The sequence below is a fragment of the Pseudopodoces humilis genome, chromosome 11 (assembly GCF_049639895.1).
Source record: "Pseudopodoces humilis isolate 2021_Gansu_Grassland_sample_001 chromosome 11, ASM4963989v1, whole genome shotgun sequence".
NCBI lineage: Eukaryota > Metazoa > Chordata > Aves > Passeriformes > Paridae > Pseudopodoces > Pseudopodoces humilis.
The window spans coordinates 6072631-6098491 of record NC_142210.1 but is presented as its reverse complement, the minus strand read 5'-3'; the positions used below and the strand labels follow the sequence as shown (position 1 = coordinate 6098491).

Here is a 25861-nt window from a genome sequence, read left to right as displayed (position 1 = left end):
ATAGCCAACAAAGAACAAAAATTTAATACACAGGGCAGCCTCATTTGTATTATTTTTCCTTAGCTGTAAGCACAGGCAGTTTGGAACTTGGTTGCTGAGGATTTTTTTTTTAATCCTCAAGGGGAATGTTGGTTTTCTTATTGTTATAGATGGCTCAGATGAGCACGCCTGTGGTTGAGATGGGTATTGTTAGGCAGTTACTCCCATCTTGTTTCAAATAACACATGACTGACAAATCAACTGTCCTGACTGGAAAGTCCTGTGTTAAGTTTTTAGCTGCAGATTGCTTATTTTTGTGGTGTTTTAACAAAACTTATTCAAATTGATTTTTGAATATGAAATTAAGGTGGGGTTTTTTGTTTGGTTTTGTGGTTGTGGTTTGTGGTTTTATTTTTGGTTGGTTAGTTTTTGTTTTGTTTAGGTTTTTTAGGTGTGGTAAATACATTTTCTTCTAAGGATTTCAGTGGGAAATTCCTGCTGAGTTTTCATACTTTAGGGTAAAGGCCTGTGGCTTTAATGAGATCATTGTTTCTTAGTTGTTAAAAAAAAATAAATCCACATTGCTTGATCATTTCATGATTATCTGCAAAATGGTAAGTGGTAGCTTGGTTTGACTCAGATATCTCTTTCTTGCAGATTTTGTAGTTGTGCAGGTTTTGCATGGGAGCAGGTTGCATGTGCCACATGGAGAGTAACCTTCAGTGCATCCTTCCGACTCTGGCAAGGACAGGAGTTGGACAGACATCAGTTTGCTACTTGTGAACAGAAGCCATTCCTGAACACCAGAGTGTGTGAGGCATAACTCCCCAGGTTTGGAAACCAGGCTTTGGTTTTTTGGTTTCTTGCCATAAAGTTACCAAAAAGTGGATCTTGTCAGTCAGGTGTCTTTTGTGCTGTATCCTTGTTTTCCTCCAAAGCAGGCAAGTTACCGTGGGCTCCGATAAGGAACAAATGTTTTTCCTAACTTTGTTTATGAGAGAACATTTATTTTGGATGAAATCTCCCAGAGGAACTTGAATAGACAGCGGATGGGAAGATCAGTAAACCCAGCAGGATATAACAACATTGTGTGCTTGGGCTGTTGAGAATGTGGAATACGAAATAAGGGAGCAAAATGATGCGGTTTTAACCTGGCCAAGAGCTGAGAGGTGGTGTTGAGATCAGAGCTGGTGGTGCTCAGAGTGCATTCTGAGGGTGCACAGAAGGGTGCACCTACAGAGTGTCTCAGTTTGGCTGCAGTCCCAGGTGGAAGGTTCCTGTCTTGGCGGACAGTGTACCACTTTTTTTTTTTTTCCCCTTAATTTTAAATTAAGGTTGATGATATGTGATGAGAAAAATTGAAACCACCCTCCATCATGTTCTTTTTCTTGAAATATTTTTTTCCTTACCCTGCAGCTGATAAGAATTTCCCTGTATTTAAGGGATTTAACCTTGCAGTATGATTTCTTGAGGACTACTACCCAAAATGTTGCAATGGTTAGTAGTGTCCTATAATACCTGCTCTGCAGTCCTCTACTCCTGGCTTTCAGGCAGAAGTTTTCTGTTATTTAGTCCTATAATTATTTTCCTTTAAGAACAATAGTTTACTTTTGAAAAATTGCAAAGTGTTTATCACTTACGTGTCTCCATCCTCTAACTGGAATGTGCTGTGTTGTGAGAATAGATGCTAGAAATACTTTTACTGTTGTAAAGAAAGACTCGTACTGTTGGTTTTATGTAATGAAAGAACTGGTGGAGTGTGTTTTTCTCTAATTATTTTATTTGAATTTTTTTCACTGATTTGTTTTGTGCATTGCTGGAATCCCTAGGATCACGACTCTTGAGCCCAAAACCGTCTTGCTTTTACAACCATTAAGGGATATTAAAGCTGCAGACCTCTGTCAGTTTTGTGTTTTACTGGAACAATGGACTTGTACTAGGATGGTTATTTATTTACTTTTACTTTTGTGGCTCTTCCTGGGCTTTCTTTGTTCTTGGAAGAACACAGAATAAAAAAAACAATGGAGCGAGAGCTTGAGTTAATCCCTTTGTCTTGGGGTGCGACAATTTACAATATTCTTGACAACTGCTTGTCTAATCTCTTAGTTGCTGGAAGTTTCACTGCATTTCCTAAGCAGCTTGTTCCAGTGCTATATATTTTTACTGACTGGTTTGTTTCTGGTGTTTAACTGACACATTTTGCAGTTAACGTTTGAGTTTTATTTGATCACAGTGAGCTATTTCTGATGTACCTTAGTGTCCATGAGCTGTCATATTTTTTTCTCGAGCTTTAACACAAACTGGGTCTTTGAATTTCTCAGTGTTTCCCTCTTCCTCTGGTTTTCTTGTCCTCTGACCCAGCTTACTGCTTTGTAGACTCTCTCCTGTCAGTTCATATCTCAAAGCCTGGGCCCCCAAACTGGGCACTCTGTTTTGATGACTTAGTGGTGCAAGGTGAATTGTTCATTTATTTATTTATTGTGACGAGCTCTTCACAAGAGTCCCTTGCTCTTCCCTCATCCTCTTGCTTGTTATTCATGGAAGGCTTTGCAGGCCATCCCAGGGGTTGTGCTTGGGTATCTGGAGTCACTCTGGATTCTTTCACCGAGAGACACGGTCACCCTTGTCACAGAGGGAGGGATGGAACCCGCACAGGAAGTGACTGTCACTGGCAAAACAAATGGATATTTGCCCTGGGAACCCACATGGAAGGCGACTGTCACTAGTGAAACAAATGGATATTGGCCTGTGACAGGGACAGCTTCCCCTGTGTGGTTAGCACGGGCTGCAGCACAAACACAGGATCAATCCTTGGCTGAGATGGCATCAGAGAGGAGCCTGGGCTCTCCCCTTGCTCCTGGGGAGGAGTGTGAGGATGCTGCTGGCTGATGCAGTTGTCTGTGCTGTCATTTGATTAGCTGCAGTCTTCAATATTCATGAAGAGCACTGAAGAAAGAGGCTGCCTTGTTTGTTCAGCATCAAGCTCTTGGAAGCATACATGGAACATTGGTTTTTTCACCTCCTTTGATTTCAAATGCTGCTTTTTTGTTATTATAAAATGGTACAAGTCTTCGTGACGACTTTGACAATACGGGAAGAAGACTTGGGGTTTTTTTGTGGTAAAAGTATGATAGCAGCTGTAAGACAAAAAACTGGGAAAGAAAATTAAAAGATGCTAAAAAAGTGAAGAAGGGATGCATTTAATATGGATGTAATCTGTGTCTTTCACAGACTTGCCCTAAAATTTTCCTAGGAAACGGCTGTCTTCCAGCATGGATAGCATTTGCAGCTTTTGTTTATTCCAAACTGAAGGTACATTTTTGTACCAAACAGATATGTTTTGAGCCTTGAAACCAGTCTTCTAGTTATGACATCATTAGCAAAGTTTATTTACTGTCTGCTTGAATGCTGAATCCTTTATATCACAGCATTTGTTTCCTATCAGTTTATAATCTTCAGGGAATAACTTCAGACAGATCTGCTTTGGTATGCTACTGTTTTAACTGCATAATTATTTGAAACTTGGATTTCACTCCTTGTTTCCTTATTTTGAAACTACCTTTTACTGAGTTTTACAAGCTAATTTGTCATGGGACTATCAGTAGAGGTGGGATGAAAGTTAAAAATTGATCAGTTTATAAGTAAATAAATGGAACTAGATTGTTCTTTTTAGGCTTTACTGAATTTCGTTCACTTAGTAGCTTTATATTGATAAACATACCTAACCTTTTGTATTTTTTAGTGCTTTTTTGTTGTCAGTTAGTGCTTTCCCACCTATTTTTTTTAGATGACAGGCTATCACCTTTGCTGCCCTCTTGTCTCTCCCAAGTGTCTGCTTTTGACTGATGAGCCTCTGTCCCCCCGACCATTGCTGCCGGTTCCTTGCGGAGCAGTTTGTGTCCTTGGAGCATGAGGTTGTGTTCCTGGCAGGGCTGGAGCTGTTCCAGGCTGTGCCTCGGGGAGAGGACGAGTGCTCTGTGCAGGTCTGGGATGAACGGGGGTACTGTGTGTGTGTCACTGGTGCCATCTGCCTTGGCCAGCCCATCACAGCCACTGCACTTGTACAGGTGTTTCGGAAACACGCTGAGGGAATTTGTCAGCAGATGAACGGGACTTTGAGTAGCAGAAAAATGCAGGGGATGGTGGCTGAAAAACCTTCCTTTGGTGCCACATGTCCTCCCTGTGCAGCTGGAGCTCCCCAGCCCTGCTGCTGTGCTGGGGGGTGTTGGCAGAGGTGTTTGGGAAGACAGGGATTTACCTTTGCAGGTTAGAGAGCGCTCTGTGGTGTGAGGATGGGAATTGTTATACTGAGGGCTGGGCTGGAGAAGCTGTTGATGTTTTGGGTCTGTACTTCTGTGGTTCCCAACCTGATGGAGCACGCTTTGTTGTATACTTGGACATTTTACTGGGTGGGGCAGCACAGAGTGAGTGAGTGCTCAAGGAACCTGGCTAGTTCTCTGGGAATATGGTTTTAGTCCCTATCATTGCAGCTGGGAAGCCATCAGCACTTTATTCTTCCAGTGTACCTCCCAGGGAAACTCATCTCCATGATTACATCACTTACCAATATATCTCCCTTTTTCATAGACTAGGAAGAGCCTTACCATCAATCTCTTACTTTCCCTTCTAAAAGCCCTCAGAAATCCAAAGGTTTTTGGGAAAAAAAAGGTAAAAACAGTCAACTGTGCTCGGATCTCTTGAGAGTTTGGCACTGTGTGTATAAGAAGCTTGAGCTTTAAATGTTTAAATCAAAATCCATTCAGTCTTAGGATATTTTTCTCTCTGGTTTCATCCCGTAGCACACAATTCTGCCAGTCTCTCTCCTGCTCTGTTTTCTGTAGACTGCAATATTTTTAAGAATCCTTTCCTTGATCAAGCTCCAAAACTGTTTTCCTGTTCCTCTTCATAGTGGCTGTATCTAAGTTTTTGGTTAAGAGACTCAACAGTTTAGTGTTGAAACAAGAAAAAGTTTGTGCTGTTTTATCACAACCTTGTAACTCTTTCTTATCTGAAATTAAAATAAGAAATTAAAAAAAAAAGAAAGACTTTAACAGACCAAAACAACACCCAGTAGGGAAGGGGAAGGTAAACGACTAAATGTGGGGTATAACAAGGCAGAATTTCTTGCTTCTCACAGCCAAGAACTGGATCATTGGGTGTCAGGAGCAGGAATCTCACCAGCTACCTGACAGTGGTTTGTCCCTAAAATCATTTTGGCTTAGGAACTTTTAGATATTAAAGATTTTATTTTCCCCTGTTACTTGGGGGCTCTGCTCAGAAAACAGGTGATAGACTTCAAGCATTCATTTCAATCTTACCTTGCTCTTGTAATGTCAGTTGTTGACTTAAGGAAATCATCTTATGTTTGCAAGTCAGTAGTTAACTACTGTGCTAATTGTTTTCTCTTCCATTTCCCTGTAATGGGGTTGTGGTGGTTTAATTTTATCCAAGTCTTCATCAGTCTGGGAGTTTGCAAGCAGATTAGAAATTAAATTGTACCATAGAGAACAGGCAATAATAAATACCCTTTTAGATGTTAATTTTTAAATAATAAAAAGAATTATAAAACCTCTCCTGTTAAAAATGATACTTTGAAATGTGTGCTGGGTACCATTTTTCTAGTGAACTGAAATCTCACTATGTTTTCTTTATTCTTCCTTTGGCAATTAATCTCATGACTCATTCTCCCAGTTCATTCTTGTAGTAAGTTCAGCAGCTACTCTAAATGACAATCTTTTTTGAAATGTGGCTGCCAAATTGCATTTTCATGTCAGATAAATATCTTCTGTCTGTAAAGAACACATGGACACCTGCTACAGAAACATTAGTTGTTCCATCTCAGCTCAATGTGTTCATGTATCAGTGCTCCCTTCTTTGAGGAATAAATGAAAGTGGAAGAGGCTTTTGTGCCCATTGGTAAGGAGCTTATGAAACTTTTTATAGATTAAAAGACACAATTTTCTCAGCATTACCCTAGGAATTCTGGAGAGATGTTTTTAGCTTCAATGTGGGAAATTTTGCTGAAACTAGTAACTGTCTTATTTTGCATTCTGTTAACATGCCCAGTGTCTCTGGAAATGCAAGATGGCTGTATTGACTGCAGTTAATATGTGAATAAAACATACAATTAAACATAATATTTTTTATAATATATATAGAGTATATAAAATGAATAAAACATGAGAGTGTTGTAGAGTTTCCTGAGTTCTGACTGCAAAGGAAGGTTCAAGGTTTGGGAGTGCTTGGCTGGTTTTCACTGGTGCTGTAGGTTCAGAGGGCTGGCACTGAAACAGGCTGGTTTTTAAAAGTGCAGTACCCACAGGTTCTATTAGACATGATGTCCAGGCTCTCTGTTGTCTCACATCTGCTCATGGTGCTTTGTCTACAAGATCACGTCCTTCTTACAGTTCTGGTTTTGAATGGTACCTACAGAAATATGAAGTGGATGGGATTTGATTTCACTTTATTTTATTTTTTTTTTTAAATTGAAGAATGTAAGAGCAAAAACCCACAGGCATAAAAACCTCAAACACATTCAAGGGTGGAGTTTGTGCTCTACATACTGATTGGGCATTACCTGTGAATTCTCTGGGAGCTGTATATTCAGGACCTTCTGTACTTAGGAAGGTTGTGTGATTTTCAGCATATACGTTTTGGAGTGCTGAACGCCTGCTTTATAAGTGCACAGTGAAGTCCAAATTTCAGCCTGCAGCTAAGACAGGTGCCTTCCATAGCAGATGCACAAGTAATTCCCTATATTCCTGCAAAAGAGGAATGAGCCTAAAAGCATCAGTTCAAAAAAGCAGTCAGTTCCCTTTTCTCTCTTTGTCAGTATTAATACCAGAGCATTTTTTGATAAAGAAATATAAAAATCGGTGCTGGGAATTGCACTAGAGTTGCGCGGCTTTTGGAGCTCCCATTCCTCTTGTGTTTCCTCTTGCAGCCAGGTGTTGGAAGGCCAGTTAGCAATCCTGCAGGGATGTGCTCCTTCCCAAGTGCCTTTGGGCCTGGGATAGACTGATAATGTGTTTTGCCATAGATTTTACAAATGCACATGAAAGCAGTGTATCCTGCTTGAAACCCATTATTTAGAAAGCTGATTGTGACAGAGACAGGAGAACATGGTAATCATAGCAGAACTGGCCAGGCTGAGATAAAGAATAAGAGGTGGGATTGCTCTTTTCTGTTGGTCATGGGCTGGAAATCGATTAGTGTTGGACTTGAAATATGTAATTAATGATGAAAAGAGCCACTGGCAATTTGGAGTGTATTGAACATGAGCTGTGTAATGAAGTAGGGAGGTAAGCTCAACCACTTTAAATGGGAGAACCTGTCATATCTGTAATATTAAAAATCTGTCTTACTATTAGAAAATGGAAATATTACAGTACTCAGTAATTTATAGTATTTTGCATTAAAAATTGGGACGAGCTAATTATGGGTATTAAAATGGCTGCAATAAAATTTGGACATTAAAAGTTTATGGAAGCGCTAAGCAGTAATTAAGGATGCTATTTTAAAATATAAAATTTAATAAAGTTGAGCAAAGCAAAATCGTCATGCAGCTCACAAAGGGAAGTGTAGAAAGAAAAATCTGCTTTTAAATCCTTATTGTCTCTTACTGAATTTAGTTGAATAACTAAGGAACTAGACTATCCTCTTCTCATACATAGTATAATTTGAGATATTCCCATGTCCTTACTAAAATTGGAGAAGATAGTCCTTTGCATGTTTATCTAATTTTATACTTCAGTTGATAGTGGATTAGAGACTAAGTTGAGAATTTTTTGTCTACTCTGTATTTTCTGGAATTTTTCTATTTTAGAGCTTCTGAGATCACAGCTTAAATAAAAGCTATACTTTTATGCCTAATCAAGCAGCTTCCTCATTTTTAGCTGGTGAAATATTTTTGGCACCCTTTTCTCAATCTGACCTTGCTGGGCTACTACTGCTAGGAGAATGGCAGCTCCCTGGAGAAAAGGAGGAAAGCTCTGCTTCCAGCTGGCTCTGGATGACCTCTTTGGTACTAGAACCTCCTCATGGAACAGTCAGAGAAAATCCAGGCAACCTCTCTATCCACCTGCAGGCCTTTGGATAAGCTCTAACAGTAGCCAAGAAGCTCCTGGGAAATAGCAAGAAGTTACAAAATTTCACCAGTTTCTTCAGAAGCTCAGCAGAGGCTTAATGGATTGTCTGAATATTGAGTTGTCACCTGGAATGGCACTTTTCCAAAAAAGATTTACATTACGTGTGTTCTTGAGCCATCCACCCTCTCCCCGTCCAGACAGGTAGTGGTACATCAGTGGCACTGAGCTGGATTAAGTACATTGCTCAGTTAGACTGGGTAAGATGAGGTAAATAGAATGGGGCCTTTCAGTTTGCCACCAACTTGTTTCTTAACTGCTTTTCACTGATTACCTGATTGTCCTGATTACCAAGATGTGCCCCTTTCTGCTAAAATGTTGGTGATGTTTCTTTAGCACATGCAGGTTTGAAGGTTCAGGCTAAATCATTTGGGACAGGGAGACTTGCAGAGCTCACTTTTAAACTGTGTTTATTGATGAGTAATCTTTGTTCATTGATACCTGTGATTGTTGATGAGTAATCTTAGTTTAGCACCAGCATCATTGACTCCTAATGAGCATCATTGCCTTTCTCTAGGAATACAGGAGGATTTGTGTTGAATTCTAGCTGTTCTAGGCTCTATGCATCCCCTAAATGGAGTTTGAGCATGTCCAGTCACTCTTTTTGAAACCCAGAATAGAATTACTATCTCATATGTCCCTGAACAAATAATTCTGGAAATGTTTTTTGCTCTAAGTTTTACATTCACTGCATTTTCCTTGAGAAGTATTTCTGAAAAAAATTTCGTTGGCTTTTCCTCAAATCAGAAAGTGTTTGTTCTTGTTACGTCTAGCTGTTCAGGTGGATGGATATTGCCTTGATCACTGGATTGAGTTTTCACAAAATAGTGGCAGAGCTCTGAGAGCACTCCTTTTGAACACTGCAATTAGGTGCTCTTCAACACTTCTCTTAGCAGGACCCTGATCAATACAGTACTTCATAATTTCTCAGGTTCAGCTCAGATTTAGAGAGGTTGTCAGTTTTAATGTGTTCAAATTATTCTCTGGAAGCAATCGTGCTGTTAGTTCATTCAGCAGACCAAATCAACTTGACCTGGACCAGGAAGCTGCCTCTCATCCTAAACCCTTATCATGATTTACTAAACCCTCTGCATTCATTGATGTTGCCTGTTCCAGCTACTGCTTTTCATATTACCAGGGAAGTCATTAACAACTTCCTCTTCTCTGAGATTATGGTATGGCTTATTAGAAGCCACATATCAGTCTTTTTGCTTTTATCACCTGCTTTCCTTAATTCTTGAGCCTTTGTTTCCTGCATTAAAAAATAAATAAGTAAAAAGACCAGCAACTCAGAAGGGTAAAATGCTGAGCATTAAATCCTGTGCTACTAAAGCTCTGGGATTAAGAGTTTTTTGACTGCTGAATTCTGGAAGATTTTTGGAACAAACCTTTGAATGTGTATTAGTTTGGAAACAGAGAAGTCAATCCTTTAAAACAGTTCTGCAGTCCACATTTAATTGTCTGTGTTTATTCCAAATGCTTTTAAGGTAGAAAAGAAGCTTAAAGGTTCTTGGCAAATACGTGCTACTTGGATAGAAACCCAACTATTTTAACAGCTGTTTTCTGGGGATTGTCTTGGCTTCTCTTGTTCTTGGTGATTTCTATCTGTATGGGCAGTTTGATGTCACCTTCTGCTGATTTGTGGTTTTCAGTTTGGTTCTGTAAGGCAGTGTGGCTTTGCAAGTGTTTGAGTCACTCCTGTCACTGCCAGGACAATGGGACAGAGGGGACAAGGGAAAAGCTCAGGGTACTTCAATATTGCTAATTTTTGGTCCTTTGAATAGGGGTTCAGATTTTTTATGGTTTGACATAACATGTTATTTAAATGCATTAGAAGGATTGAGTTGCTGCATGTCTCAGCAGCACAGCCACTAATTTAAATTCAATTTGGAAGGAGTGGGAGGTGTCCAAAAGACAAATTCCTGCAGTTTTTGTGAAGGCAGATAACTTGCCAAAGCTACTCTCTTAACATCTCTTTCTTATCCCTCTTCTACACAATCCTTTAAGAGCAGGATTTCAGTTGTTAGAGAATCCACACAGTTACAGAACAGTAATCCATGCAGAACCAAGCTTCATTGTTTCCACAGCTTGTGGAACTGCTGGAAAAGACAAACAGAAGGGAAGAGTAAGTGTCCAGCAGTCTCAGGCCAAACTCTACAAAGAGAGCTTTTATCAGTGTATCAGCATGGCAGCAAAGACTTCTGATACTGTGGTTCCTGAAAATAGAAATAATGTTCTGGTTCTGGAAGAAAATCTTCATCACAGTTTTAACTGGAGCAATTATATTCCCAGGAAACGCAACAGGAGGGAGAGAAAAATGTATTGTACCTCCTCAGAAATCCCCACAAAGTAGCTGATTAGATTTAGGATCTCATTTGATGGCACATGATGTGTGCTTGCAAATTCATTATTTTTAATGTGGGATTGTGCCCGACTCTTCCAAAGCCACACAATCCATTTACTGCTTTGAAAGAGTCTGTGTACCAATAACTGTTCTTGTTCTCTGGGTCAGGAGGTGGTTCCACTGCTGCTTTTACACTTCTTGGTTCTCTGGTTGGTGAGGGCAGAGGGCTTGGTGCACTCAGCCTCTTACCCTCAGGCAGTAGAATGGGAATGCACATTGATCATAAGAGGGAATATGGTTTTATTATACTTCATGCATATTGTATAAATTGTTATGGATTAATATTTTACTTCTAATTTAAGAAGCAGTTTATTTGTATGAATTACTTTTTGAGATTTGACAGCTAGTTGGTAGAAATTATTCATTTACTGGGGAAAAATTCAGCTCGTTTGAGGTTTCAGGTTAAATTTGACACCTTCAAATCTGACTTTTCAGTGCAAACTGAGCTTTATGCAGTGCTGATGGCAAATGGAAATTATTTCTAGTTAGCTAATAAATATAACCATTGACAGCTTAAAAACAGAAAGGAAATCCAACCTTTAAATAAAAGGAAAGACTGTCCTACAGCCTTATTAGAACTGTCTTTTAAGAATTAAAATATGGGAATTATCTTAATGATGAACAGATCACTGGAAAAAAGCTATGTAGGATTCATCTAAACCATCAATTTTTCATGTTAGTGCTAATGTATGAATTTAGTAAGAAATGGTTATGTTCATGTGATCCTGATAGCAAAGCTGGCGTTAATGTGGCCTTTTGACTTCCATCTGAAGAAAAAGTGGAAGCCTAAGGACCACATGAATTTTCAATGATAAGTATCAGAGTTTCAATGTTTAATTACACTGGCAAATTATGCAGAAAGGGACAGTGGGATTTTATAAAATGTTTTGTTAAGGCCAGGGCTGTATCGCCTCCTAATAGTGAGACGGCAGCAGTGTATAGGATAAAATGTAAAAGGTACATCTTTGGGATCAAAAGAACTCTAGAAATGATGGACCTGAAGGTCTGGTAGTCAGCAGATTATTTTTGGGGAGGAGTGTTCTGGGAGGTAGGTAAGAACACAGTTAAACAGTGAGCTCAGAACTCACTGTATGCTGCTGCTGGAAGGTGCACTCAGCTTCCCTCCATCCTTCTGCCCTTGTTTGCCACACTGTGCTCTTGCCAGCGTAGTCTGCAGCACTTAACGTTTCAGAGGACTGTATTTTAAAATTGTGGATAATTTATTTTTCAACTGGAAATGTTTCTTAGAAGAGGAGACCGAGGAAGAGATATGAAGTATCTGAGCCCCAAGTAGAGAAATGGTTACTTAGAGAGGGTTTGCTGGTGTATCTTGCTGACAGGAATTAAAGGGGGGCACAGACTCCAGAACAAGTAAGGGTTGGGACAGGACAGGATGGAACCTTCATTTGGGTCAGTGAAGGAAAAGAAGCAGAGAGGGAAGGTGGTGCCTGACAGGGAGGTATCCTGGCCCTGGCTGGGTCTGTGGGAGAAACCAGCCTCCTGAAAATGCAAAGGAGAAGCTGAAAAGCTGGTTCCAGCATGCCCTGGCTGTGTGGATGGAGAGGTGCGGATGGCTATGGCATTCTAACTGCTGAGGAACCACTGCTCTGTGAAACTCACCCGGTGCCTCGAGATACCAGGGTGATGTCAAGACAGGCAAGGATTTTGTCCTGAGCAAAGGGAAAGGTCCAGAGGGGAGAAGTAGATTTGGAAAGACACAAGAGGAACTTACAGTACTGAATGTAGGTGGTAGTGAAAGCTGACCTGCATTGATTATTATCAGAGGGGTTTGTCAGGGTGGGATATACATTTTTGAATAAGAAAGAACCCCCCTATACATATAATATTAGGGAATGAAAACTATCACCTAAAAAGATAATAATGCAAAATCTAACGTGTGTAAATACAAGCAGTTGGGAAGATACAGATTTTGGGAGTGTTCTGGGGAGTGTGGCTACACACATGCATTTGTCTTGTGACTAGGCTTTTGGCCTCTGTAGAAGTACAGGTCTTAACAGGTCTTTCTTCTGCCCCACATAGTATTTTTATTATTGTAGATGTGTTTAAAAAAAATTAGCCAGAAAATGATACCACTTCTTAATAACTTAGAAGGTTAGGGTATCTTGCTGTTCTCAATTATTTAAAGGTTTGATTCATGAAACTGCTCAGTCAAATTCTGGATTTTTAAAAAAATAAAAAAATTCCAGTTTAAAATTCCTGTTAAAAAACCTGGAGACCTGTGTCTGTTGGTATCTCAGGGGAAAGATTAAGAGAAACTTTACTGTTGTATTTAAACAATAGTTTTTAACTAGCCCTCTGCCTCATGACTACTGCCAGCTGTCCACAGGTAAGAGGGGAAAAGTTCTTCCATCTTGATGTGAGAAAAGAGATTTTAAGGCGCTGTTTTTCTTGCTGTTCAGAGACTTTTCAGATTGTTACACTAACCATAACTACAAATGAAACACTGGTTGGTTGTACCTGCTTTGCTCCTGTGAGCTGTCAGCCAGATGCAGTGAGATAGAATTGCCACTGTACCCCTGCCTCTGGGCCTCACTGCCTTGGGGAGATGTGTATCTCACAGCTCTCTCACAATATATTTTATATATATATAAGAATCAGACTTTCAAAGGTGGTCTTTGTTATCCAAGCTAAAAGGATTAGTTGTGATATGGTTTTTAGAAAATCCTCCCTGTGAAGTGCAGGACAAGTGGAAAGTCCCTGTAGGAATTGTTGCACACACAAAACCAGGCCAGGGTTCTTGCTGGAGCTCGCTCAGGCTGAGCTGCTCCCTGAGGTCACACAGAAGTTTGGGCAGGATTTCTGTCCCATCCAGCCACTGCACCTCAGGCCTCGCAGTCACTCGCTTTTCCCCACCAGCAGGATCAGAGAGAGAAATGGAAGGGTAAAAGCTGGACAGCTCATGGGTTGAGAGATGCCCAGTTTAACAGGGAAAGCAAAAGCTGCACACAGAAGCAAAGGAAACCAAGGAATTCATTCAGCCTTCCCACAGGCTGCTGTTCCACACCTCCAGGGTAGCAGGGCCCTAGCACAGGTAACAGTGACTTGGGAAGACAAATGCCATCACTCCAAATGTACCCCTTCCTCACTCTTCCCTCCACTTTATATACTGTTCATGAAGTCCTGAAGTCTGGAATATCCCTTGGGTAGGTTTGGGTCACTGTGTCCCCTCCCAGGCTCCCTCAGGCCCTCCCCAGCATTGCCGTAGGAGGGGCAGGAAAGGCCTTGGCTCCGTGTGAGCTCAGCGAGAACAGAAAGATCTTACCATTATCAACCTGTGTTCAGCACAAACATGAACACAGCCCTGTACCAGCCCCTGTGAAGGAAATTAACTCTACCACAGCTGAAACCAGCACAGTCTCTTACTCTACTTTCTGACACCCAGAAGGATTTCAGCTGGCATCAATACCTGTATATTGTCAAAGACTGGGTGCTGTGAGAGTTTGATGTTCATCTCAAACAAGAAAACATAACAGGAAAAACGATTTTTATCTTTGTTATTGAGAGAATGGTTTGAACTGGATTTAGAGGATGTGAGGAAGGAAATTGAAACACTTTTAAAGGTCACATTGGAGCTTGGAAGCTCTGCAGGCTTTCTCAGCATGTTATTATGCAGACAGCCCTTGGTGATCCAGGGTCTCTGCAAAGCTCACACTTGTACATCATCTCTGTACATGTTCTGTACAGAGAATATTCTTCAATTAGCAGTGCACTGACCTTTCACTGGTCAGAGTAACAGTCCATGGACAGCACGTGTGCTGTAGCTGAGAAAGGCAAAGAACTGGAACTTAGAATATACACTTGACTGAAAATCAGCTGCTGGTGTAAGGCAGGGCTGTGAGAGGAAACAACAGGAAATGAGTTGTTGTGGGTAGTACTGGAGTATTCTTGAGTTTCTAATTGTGCTAGTTGAATTTTCTTGAACTTTTCTCTCTGTGAATTGGCATTTTAGATGTTTAGTTCTTTTCTGTGCTTATGCTTTGTATCTAACACTTATCACCAAAAGCTGCTGGACACCTGTATCCAGAGAAAGGGACAATGCCACAGACTTAGTCTGATGGCTAATTAGAAATAACCTGGCCACAGGATTTCATGTCTGCTGAGGCTGAAAGTGGATACTTGGTTTTTTGTTTACTCAATGTGTTTTCAAATCCATTGCTTCTTATTAATTTCACTCAAAACACGTAACAGAAACCTAAATTAAATTATGTTTTCTGTGTGTTCCTATAGATTATTTTGCAACTAAGTTGAACTTGCTTAAATTAGACATTTAATGATATTTATGAGTGATTTTCCCCCTTTAAGACTGAAATGAAGTTTTTTTTCATACTTCATTAATTGTGTGCACTTAAACAGAATATGGGAGTTACATCTTGGTGCTAAATATGTGTCATTTGTTCATTTTTTCTATTGGTAGTGAGTCTAAGCCCACACTGGGTTTCCCAGTACTTCCTTATGTGGACATAAAGCCTCTGTGTTTATTTGTTAATTTTTTGGAGTATGTGGTATGTTCCTGTGAGCCATGGTTATTAATTGACAGATGAGTTACACTATGATGGCACTTAAAATGCACAACGTGTATTTCTGAAAGCAGTCGTTGCTATAGCAACTTTCTAGTAGGTCACTGGCAGTGTTGTGTGAGTGTGTGTGTATGATTTGGCTGTTAATGCAGACTAATACTGGTAGAAAAATGAGAAATGGGAGAGTCAGAAAGACGGGGTAGCCCTTCCCCCCTCCCTGTCCTCTCCCCTCAAAACAGTGTAAGAGAATTTTTTGGAGAAAATGCTTACTTAGGATATTGCATGTATTGTCAAGAAACTGGCTATCATCTGCTATAATTATATGCTTTCTTTCTATTTATGTAAAGATTATTATAAAGCCTCCAAATGGCCTTAATCTGACTCTGCTTTTTCTTCGCAATTTTTAGAGTTTGGTTTGGAAAGTACTCAGTTGATCCAAAAGTAATGTGTTGTATTTATTGAGCATTAACACCTATTTTTGAAGTACATCTCCAGCATGCGCTGGAATTTTGAGAAATTGGGGGGGGTTTCCCTCTTTTTTTAAGATCTTTCATCAAGGTACATCCATTTCTGTAGCAATTTAGGCCAATGCAGATCTCTTGGTCCTGTTCTCTCCTGATTGTTCCTGTCTCTCCTAGCCCTGGTCCTGTGCTTGTGCAAACAAGGCATTAGCCAGTTCAGGGAGCTGATCCAAATACAAACAACTGGAAAACAGTTTCTAAAATTGCTAGATGATTTCCTGTATTGTACAAATGGGCAGAAAGTCAAATGCCAGTACAGCCATAGGAGGGAGGAGCCACAGTGCCCTGGGCAGTGGACATGGATCGTAGTGACTGGCATTCCCAAACATTCATTCAGATGCTATTTCCCACTGATTCTGCTTTTCATCTTGCTCTGAAACTTAGCTAATAGTGGTGTGCAGAGGACTCTATCCCAAATTCTTTGTATTTTTCTCTGAAATAGTTCTCTAATAGTGTCTCCAGGGTTTTTCTTTATTTTTTAATTTTTACTGCTCTGATTAGAGAGCATTCATATATCCCTTTTAAAGTGATCAAACTATAGCTAGGCCATTGTTTTGAGTCTTGAATTAACACTGCCTTAAGATAATAGAAGGTGAATAATTTACAGGAGCATGTTCTAGATGGTGATAAATGAAAATGATGTAACGTGTAGGAAGTGCACTCTGACATTGTAATCAAATAGATTTTTCTCAAACTACAGTGTGGACTTTGTTATGTATTGGCTCTTTTGTTCTGCAAAAGACATGAAGAAGCTGTGCTGTATTTTCATTAGAATCAATATGGTAGAATTGCTTTGCTGCCTGGATGGGAGCAGGGAGGGCAGGAGGACTGGATCTGCTTGCTCCCTTCTCTTCCAGTGTTCACTGGTTTGCTGGGAGTATCCAAGCTACTGCGAAAAAAGGAGTAGGAACATGTGGTCAGGAGCAAGAGGAAAAAGCAGGGACTGCATTTTAAACAACTGCAACCAATCATATTGCTTCAACCATTGTATGAAACCTCATCCCAAAACCCTATTTAAAAAAAAATATCTGTTCCATGTTGTTTGTTTGTTTGTTTTAATTATTATTCTCTGATATGTAGTAATGTTCTCTGTGTTTTGAGAACTTGATTTTTGGAAGTGCCAAGTGCTGGTATAACCCCTGGAAAAAAACTTCCTTGATACTTTTAAAGTATTCAAATGATTGCTGAATGCTTTATTAAATATACTTGTGTATACTGTGTGCTCTGGAAAAGCTTGCTCTAACTTTGCCTCAAGGGTGAAGGCAATGCTTATAGATTAGTGTTTACATTTATTTGAATAATTTGTAAGGAAATGGAGGTAGGACCAGGTACAAGAAAAATGAAAACTTGTGTCTTCCTTGTATTTTCTGTTAAGGATTGTTTCTAGAAGAAATTTTCCCTTAGTTAACTCCTGGGGTTACAATTTTTAGCTAGAATTTGCTCTTGAGAATCTGATGGGAGTTGAGAATCTGTTTAAGGAAATACTTCAAAATATTCTCACTCTTGCTCTTACAGCCTGACAGTTTCAAATACCAGTTACTGGAGGCATTTTTTATTTTATATAACTGTGTAAGATACTGAAAATCCTTTGCCTGTCTTTCTGAAGCACAGAAGAAAGTATTTGGAAATTCTTTAATTTTTAAAGCTATGTGGTCTATTCTCTTCTCTGCAAAAACGAAAGCCAAGAAATCTTACAGGGGGAAATATCCTCTTGTGTGGATCAGCTGCTGGAATTTGCCCCCTCACTGGAGAGCCTCAGCTTCTCTTTTCTGGAGCTTCTGTTAAGTTTCACTCAATCTTACCAGCAGTGCTGAGAGAACTGTGCTTTTTCTATTTCCAGTGTCTTGTGTTTGATGGTTAAAGATGATTCTCTTTTCTTCTAGGCATGAGGTTTTCTTTTCTCACCTGTTAATTTTTCTTTTTTTCTTAGTTTGTCATTCTCAGGGAAGAGATTTGTAGGGCTGTGTGTGTGTAAGCAGAAGATTGGTACTGTTGGAGACCATCACTGTAGCTTAGTAGAGATGTCTGTGAGTAGCAGTTCTTAAGTTTCACATGTTGAAGACTGTGCTCTGAACACTGACCTTAACTCCACCAGTCTGTCCTGAATGGAGCTTTGACCTTGCATAGACACAAACCAGGCAGCTGCCTCTAACCTCCCAGTTACACTTCTAACACTTTAGAAGTAACACTTCTAAACAAGCTCTGGTTGTATCAGGATAGCCTCAGGATCCCATGTTTTTCCTGTTCTTGGGTCCCTCAGAGATGTTGGTTTGTGGCTCTTGATTTCATCTGTTAGCCTGCTACCTGTGAGGTAGCTCACTGCAGCTGCTCTGCTATCTGGTGATTAATCCTTGGATTCTTTCTTCAATTCACAGTCAAGATTAGCTGTTTTTGGGGATCAGGTGGGAATAGGTTTGGCATTAATAATTTCCTACGGGAGGGTAATGGGTTTAGATTGCTGGCAAAGCCCATGTTCCAGTTTTCCAGTACCACAGGGTTTCCTCTCTGTTTGGGTACCTTTTAAAAAATAAAGCACTCTGGCAGTTCATACTGGAATTGTTGATAGCTTCATTAGCAATATCATGGAGCAGTGTTTATCTGATGCAGCATTTCCAAGGGAGGCAAGATCTTTCTTCTGTCTCTTTTTATGTGGTCCATTTTGGCTAAGCTTTAGCTAAGCTATTTCATTAGGCCGAAAACTGCTGCATTAGTCCAGTGAACTGTTTTAGTAAGTATTTCCTAGATCAAAAAATTCTTCCTTGTCTAGGGGGAAGGACTGCTGTCAGTGTTACCAGGAGAAAGTATTTTTGGCTAGGCTTTAAAGTTGGGAGCACAAAAATGAATGATGCTTACTCAAACACTGTCACACTAATTCCAGGTTTTGTCATCTGCTTGTCAAATAACTCCTCAGAATTAAAAAGAGGTGTTCCTCTATTTCTGTAAGCAATGCAAGATACTATTATAAAAGAAATCATCAGTGTTTGCAATTCAGAGTATCCAAGGAAATTAGTGATAGCTTTGAAGTTTGAGTTGTCACCATGCCTTCAAAGTAAAGTATTTGTATTGAGTCAGGAGGGAAGACACTGAAAGGGCAGTGAGGAAGATGGTGGGAAATCAGCTGTTGTGTGATCAGTGCAGTTAGCAAAGCATGTTTTGGTGATCCTGCTCTGTGCTGCACTGCAGTATATCCACAGTTCATCTGTGACCTTGTGCTCACCATCTCTGTGACAGCATCGTCTCAGCGCCTTCCCTGGCCTGGGCTGGGCAGGGTACGTGGGCTCTGAGCTGTGTGTCTGATAAACAGGACAAAAGCAGCTCTGCAGAGCCAGAGCACTGGGCTCAGCCGGTGCCTCCTTTCAAAAATCGCCTTTTGAGGTACTGTCCTTCTGTCAGGCCTGTTGGGTTTTGGCACTACAGCCAGAAATTGTCAGGAGATGGAGGGCAAACAGCCTGGTTGGATGTGAAATTCTTAAGAAAGGAAACTGAATTAGCTTCTTGTCCAGGTCATGCACTGGTTTCTGTGTTTTTTCCTTTCCTTCTTGTATTTCTGATAATGCTTGTTTGGTTTGTCAGTTTGTCCAGTTTGAACTGGCCTCTCAGCTGATTCCATACAGTGTGATCATCATCTTCCATCTGTACACACTCATCATTCCTGTACTTGGAACAATGAAAAAGCAATGGAAGAGATATTGAGGGTTTTTTCAAACATTTTTTCCCCTAGAAAGTTTCCCTTTTAATGGGATTATTGTGCTATGCAAGACATTTTTAAATAAAAAAGAGCTAGCAATTTTGCCCCCCCAGCTAGTCTTTCTAGGATTTTTGACTAACCAAAATTAATTTCTGAATGATAAAGCTTTTTTTGTCAGGATTATTTACTGAGCTAAAATAAATCTCTTTTCCAGGTGCTAATTTGTCTTTTCCCTACTTGCTTTTTGGCCTGTTGCAGAAGTTGCCAGTTGTACATAGTACTTAATAAGAAATAGGAACTAAGTTATTATCATTTCATTGATTTCTTGTGATTTCTGTGTTAGGGAGGTCATTAGGAAATGTTGGTGGGTAGCCATCCCTATTTCAGCTTATTTTATATTCTTGGGTCTTTGGATTCTTTTTTTCTCTCTCATATCTCAATCAGGAAAGGCTTGTAGGTACAGGTAATGTATTTTTTAGGTTGGTTGACATTGACATTGTGGAAAAGTAGGCAAGCTCCTCAATCACACTGCTTTAGACTGAAATAAAACCACAGTCCTCAAGCTCAGTACAGGTAGAAAGCAATTCATTGTTGTGAGGAGGTGTGGGGAGATATTGCCTGTAGGGCAGAGAGATAAGTTATAGAGGGATGGAGGAAACAAATGTGGGATAAAGCCACTTTCCCTTATGAGTCAGTTATTTAAAATGAATGTGAATTATTATTTTCCAGCTGTGCACCTTCCTAAGTGTTTTGAATCAAGAGTGAGAACTTAAGAGTGGAATGATTTTATTCTGGGAAGTGTTCTTCTGGCAAATCATCATTTCCTTGTTTGTTGCTTGTCCTGTTGCCGTTCACTTGTGCAGTGTTGGGGAAGCCATTGGGCTTTGGGGAATTTTGTTAGCCTGTGGATTTAGGTTTGAATTTTGATTGCAGTATGAGGTCACCTGGGAAATGTGTTTGCAAGGCTTTTTATTTCTAGCTCCAGCATGATTGTATGTGTCCACTGGAAAAAATGTGCTTTTCCTCACAACTTTGTTGTGGTGGTCAGGTTGTTTTAAAACAGATGAGAAGAAATGTTTTAATGTATGCTTTTGCAGTGAAGGATTTGACTGTACTGCTGCTACAGGTCAAAGTGCCACGTGTACTAATGCAGGACATGCTGTTGGTGAGGTTTGTTCAGCAATGTTGGTAGTTTTTTTTGTGTGAGGGAGTCTTTGGGAAGGTTCTCTTGGCTCAGTGCAGGTGCAGCGCCGAGCGCTCACAGGACACGCCCAGGCTCTTGGGGCACTGCCTCCACTTTATGGCTTGTTAGAGTTTCACATTGTTGGCTTCCTGACAGGAGGTGTTGGCTTGGTGGACAGGAAACCAATCTCAGTGTGGGCTTTGGGAATGGTCTAGAGGTGTTTGTTTGGTGTAACATATTGGATGGCTTTGAAAGTGTATGAGTTTTCAGAGGAAAAATACATGTCATCTGTATATTTCAGAAGAAGAGTAGACTTGGTTGTACCTTTATAATATTTGCTGAGGTAAGCCCATTAGGATTTCAGCCTGTTCATGGGTCTCATCCACTGCTTTTAGAATGAGGCAATGTCAGGTTAGGATGGATTTGGGCTATTTAGCGGCATGTGGACTCTGGAGTTACTTTTAAGTTCTTCAGGTAAAATATGGTCAATGGGAAACTGGTGATCTGACTTAGTGAGTTTCTGGTAGCATTGATGGTTTGATGGAGGGATGATTTAAATTGTGTTGTTTGTCTTGTAACCAGCTCACTGGGTGGTGAAGAGGGAAATACTCTAATGTGTTGTGATGGGATTTTTTTTCCATGTGGTCTCCCTGGATTAAAGACCTGCATAGCATCAGTCTTGGGGAACACATAAGAAAATTCCTGGTTGAGGAGAATACCGTTGATTAATTTACTGAGAAGGGAATCTGAAGCAAATTTTAATGAGGAAGAATTAAGTTAGAGTTGCCTGCTTGTTTTGCTATTGACAGGATTTGGGATTACTCACAGCTTTTTCTTTCTTGTCTGGGACATGGTGGGATTTAGGACTTGGGTGGTTTTTACCCTGAAAGGCTGCAAGTTGTGGATTGGTTCAGGAGAGGGATTGTTGTGGTACAAGATGTAGGTGGAGGGTGTCTGGTTTCATACCAGGTTGAATTTTGTCAAGAAAGTTGTTGGTGTTGAGCAGTAGAGGTTGATTCTGTAATTTTTACATTTATATATATATATATATAATGATTTTATTTGATAACCTAAGCTTTTATGGTCTACCCCTGCTCTTTTTTTTGATTCTTTTTCAGTTTTCACATATGCTTTTTTAGGAGGAGCTTTTCAGATGTTTATAATTTAGGTTCTCTGGCTAGTGAAAATTACTCCCTCTCTGTGGTACTTCCATAGATTCTGTCAGTAGTCCCACAGAAGGTCAAGAATCAAGAATCAAAATCTGTGCTACCATGACGTCTCTTGAGAAGTCTCTTTTATGCTAAACCAAATGTGATTTTTTTAAAAAAATCATTTACAGAGTTACTCGGGCCAAAAATAATTAACAATGGAATAAAAAAGGCTTTCTTATATTTCCTGTTGAAATGTATTCCTGCTTAAATGAAAAGCATCAGTGGAGCTCCTGTCCACTTAATGCTAGTAAAAATGGTTACTAAAAGCAAGGGTATTTAGGCTGCCTCACTGCAGAGAGGTAGCATTATGCTCCTTATGAAATGCTTATTGGATTTACTAATCCCTTTTTTAAATGCAACATCACGTCTGAGCAGCTTGAAACATTAATTAATAATTTCAAAATATCCACATACCCTCATGTACACAAGAAGATGATATTTGAGTGAATAAAGAGCTGTTGTGGATCAAGTTGAGGGTTAAGCTGAGCTGGCAACCTGTTGTTAGACAGGCAGTAGTACAGGAATCCATGGGGTTTTTGTCATTGGAGCATTGCTGAATTCCCTGGACTTGGAAAAACTGGTACACCAGGATCTTCCAGTTCCTGAACTGATAACATTTGCCTAAAACTTTGTAAGGCTTATCTCTGGAGTGGATGTGAATATTGAGGAGAGGCTTTCAGTGCCTCAGCCACTTTGAGATAATGGCCAGAAATCTTTGCTGTTTGAGGGTCTTGGATCAGGACATCTTCACAAGGTTGTGGATCTTGAGAGGTCTGGTAATGAAGGAATTGATGGAGCTGCTTCTCCTAAGCTTGGAGTCTGAGATGCTGGCTTCCTGAAATACCAGTTTTCAGTGGTAGGAATGCTTTATAGCCAAGTCCTCAACACCAGCTTCTTTTTTTGAAGAACCATTATGAATTTGTGTACTTTTGAGGAGAGTATTAAAGGTGCCTATCAGCAAATTGGTGGGCTATTACACATTAGAGTGGTCCTACATTTTCTTTTACTTGATACATACAAGTCTCTATATTAACCATTAAATATCCTTTCTCACAGCAGCTTAGTATTTTACTGACCTTATTTTCATCTAGCCTTTGTGCACATCCCCCCATAAGTCCAAATGAGTACCAGAATCTGTCATTTCCCAGAGTTTTAAATTTATATGTGACTTCAAAATGCTTGTATTCTTTTATAATCTGGAAATAATGTTCTGCAGTTCCTTTTGGCTTTTCTACTCAGAGTCCCCCGTATGAGGAGAACAGAGAACAAAAACGTGAACCCTTCTGAGAGTTTTTTCCTTTATTCTAGCATTCTGCATGTCAGGCTTTGCTTCCTTTTTGTGAAAATTGGTTTTATTGTTGGCAATTTTCCAGATGTAATGAATAATAGAACACCAGATGTCCACTGCTGAGAAAAATTACAGATGAGTAAACACTTTTCTGAGGTAGCATAAAAATCTATTAATGGTGCTTCTGGTGTGCCTGCAGACAGTGTGAGCTCCTGGCCTGCTGTGCTTTGTGCTGCTCAGAGATGAATATCTAAAACCTCTGTGGCCCTCTACATGTCTGACTACCAGGGATTCCTGCCTTCCTCTAGATGTGTGTTATTTTCTAAGCATGAGCACTCACTGCAGTGCTTGAGTATGAATTTAATCACTGGATTTAGTTTTAATTATTATCGCACATGGGTTTGCTTGAAGGTAAAAGTCCTAGAAACACTAGAAGAGACAAGGGTGAGAAAGGGTATGGTGAGTTGGCCTAGTCCCCAGCCTTTCTCTCCAGCAGGCACAGTTCTGGTTGTGCCATGTTTTCAGACCCAAAGCAGGCTGTGTCCCAAAAGCCTTGTCTGTTTTTTCCCAGCTGTTTCAAGCTCCTCAGAATAAGCTTTCACCACAGACTTTGCCTGTTTCATGTGACAAACAAGACCCATCTGCTTGGGAAAAGCAAAAATATTCAGTGGTGGGTAATTCACATTTGATTGAGCAAACTATTGGACAGCTTCACTTGTCTGTTTATATGTGTTTACCTGAGTTTTCCTTGCTGCATTAAAACCCATTGCTTGTGCTCCCACTGAGAGACACTTTATTCTCCCTTTCCTTTGCCTTTGCAACAGTTTTTACACATGGGAGAAGAATTCATCCCCTTTCATTCTGGTCTATGTCCAGCTCTGTTTTCCTGTTGCTTTCCTGTGCACAGGTGTGTTAGGGTGTCCTGGAACACTGGCTTGGCCCAGTGAAATCAACTGTGCAAAACTTGAAAATGCTTTAGGTCATTTTAGTGAGCTGAGTCAGCATCAGCTGAGCAGGATGGTCCTTTTGGGGGCAAGTGCTTAATTACCTTGATAACTTTAATTGTCTTGATAACTCACACTTAGACTGTCCCTTTCATTATTCAGTCTTTTGCAAAATTTTATTGATTGCTCAGTCTTCTGTTTGGAGGATGACTCGACTCCACAGTCTCTACAATAAGCAAAATCTCTCTCAACTTAAAACTTGTTCCATGGACTTTTTTTTATGATTCTCAATGCTCTTGCATCATCTTAAAAAGACAATTGAGTTTATCTTCTCAAGACTCCTAAGTTTTGGAAATGGAAGTGCACAAAAGCAGAAGGGTTCAAGGGTCCATCTATTCATTGTCACAGCTTGAGGACAGTAGAAGTATCTCTATAGACCCCTTTTTGTTTTGTGTACTTTAAGTACAGGGCAGGTAGGCATGAGGCTGGTAGGTAGCTGATGTTATCATAGTGGACAGGTGGGAAGGAGAAAGTTGTTAATTTCGACCTTAATCATTCAGGTATTAGACTAACATTAGAACTCGGTGCCTTAACTCTTAGTCTTGTGCAATCAGCCCATAATGATTTGCCCTATGAGTGACAGAGTGCCCGTAGCCCCCGGTGATCTCAGTCACAGTTATGAATGCTCAGTGCTGCAGAAAATCAGGTCAAGTGTCTCATGGAGTGTCCGCAGAGGAAGGAGCAGTTACGTCTGAAGAGTCTGTAAGAATAACAAAAGGAAAGCAAGCTTGTTTTCATATGCTCAGTCCATCAAATTTACACTTATTTAAAAATATTCTAATTACAAATTGAAATTTTAACATTTCTGTTCTTGAGCAAGCCAGATCTACAGACAATTGTTTTCATGAAGCATTGATTAGTATTGTTAATATTAGCCATCCTAGGCATTAGAAGAAGCAGTATATGATAATATATTTAAAAGCTATTGGACTAAACACTGGAGATCAAACAATTTTCCGAGTGATGTGTGACATTTAAATTAATTATGCTATTACAGCCACAGTTAAAAGGTTGTATCAGCTTTGCTCTGTGATCTTGGTGTCAGTGCCTTGGCACAGACCAGCACAGTACAGGAATTAGCTGCTACCTTTTGGAAATGGTAGCAGAAGATACAGAAATAACTGATTGGTTTTGGCAGTTCACACGTTTTTAAAGACAGAAAACTAAGTATAGAAATGTGGTAGTATGACTCGGATGTTTTTGTCATGTACAGATTTTATTCCCAGCTCTGGAAGAAGTGATTTGTGTAGCCTTTCAGTGCAAGGTCTTGAGTTCGGAATGTCGAAGAGCACAGAACAATATCTCATTCTATGATATGACACTTCAGATGATTTTTCTGGCTGACTGGGCAGGACCTGTCTAGGCTAAAAGCATTTGGTGAGAGGAAGCAGCAACAGCTGTTTTGCCTGGAGAGTCAGTTCTGCATGTTGGTGCAGCTGAGGAGACAACTGCAATTGAAGGCAATATAAATGGACAGCTAGGGGTTGCTACTAGATAGTTCTTGATCCCACAGGTATGGGTAAAATGTCTGGTGACACCTGTAAAGAATGGAAGAAAAGAAACTTCAGTCAATGATAATAAAAATCTGCTAAATACTCCAGTTTTGTTACAAGCATCACTGTGTAATTCTTGGCTGTACATTTTATTGACCTTCATGTGATTCCTGTGTGTCCAGTGCTCCAGCCTGCCCAGGTCCCTCTGAACGGCAGCACAAACATCTGGTGTGTTAAACAGCTCTCCCAGGGTTTTGGGTTTAACATTCTGCAGGCTGGGAACTGCAGGTTGTACTGGAATGGCTAACAAGAACAGCAAAGGCACTCTGGAGAGGAATGTGGGGTTCTACTAATAATATATCCAGGATGATTTTGATGGGTGTAGGAAGTGAAGCATTGCCATGCTAG

General features: G+C 40.1%; 1 protein-coding gene across 5 annotated transcripts in view; it reads left to right on the top strand.

The window, feature by feature from the left end:
• Positions 1–25861, top strand: part of STAG1 (STAG1 cohesin complex component) — a 156584-nt gene that overhangs the window by 8581 nt on the left and 122142 nt on the right. Inside the window, exon 2 of one of the 5 annotated variants that reach the window (XM_088061321.1) lies at positions 637–810. The exons of the other annotated variants lie outside the window; for them this stretch is intronic. The gene's annotated coding sequence lies outside the window, so the exon portion shown is untranslated. The remainder of the gene's footprint in view (positions 1–636; positions 811–25861) is intronic. 5 annotated transcript variants of the gene reach the window in all.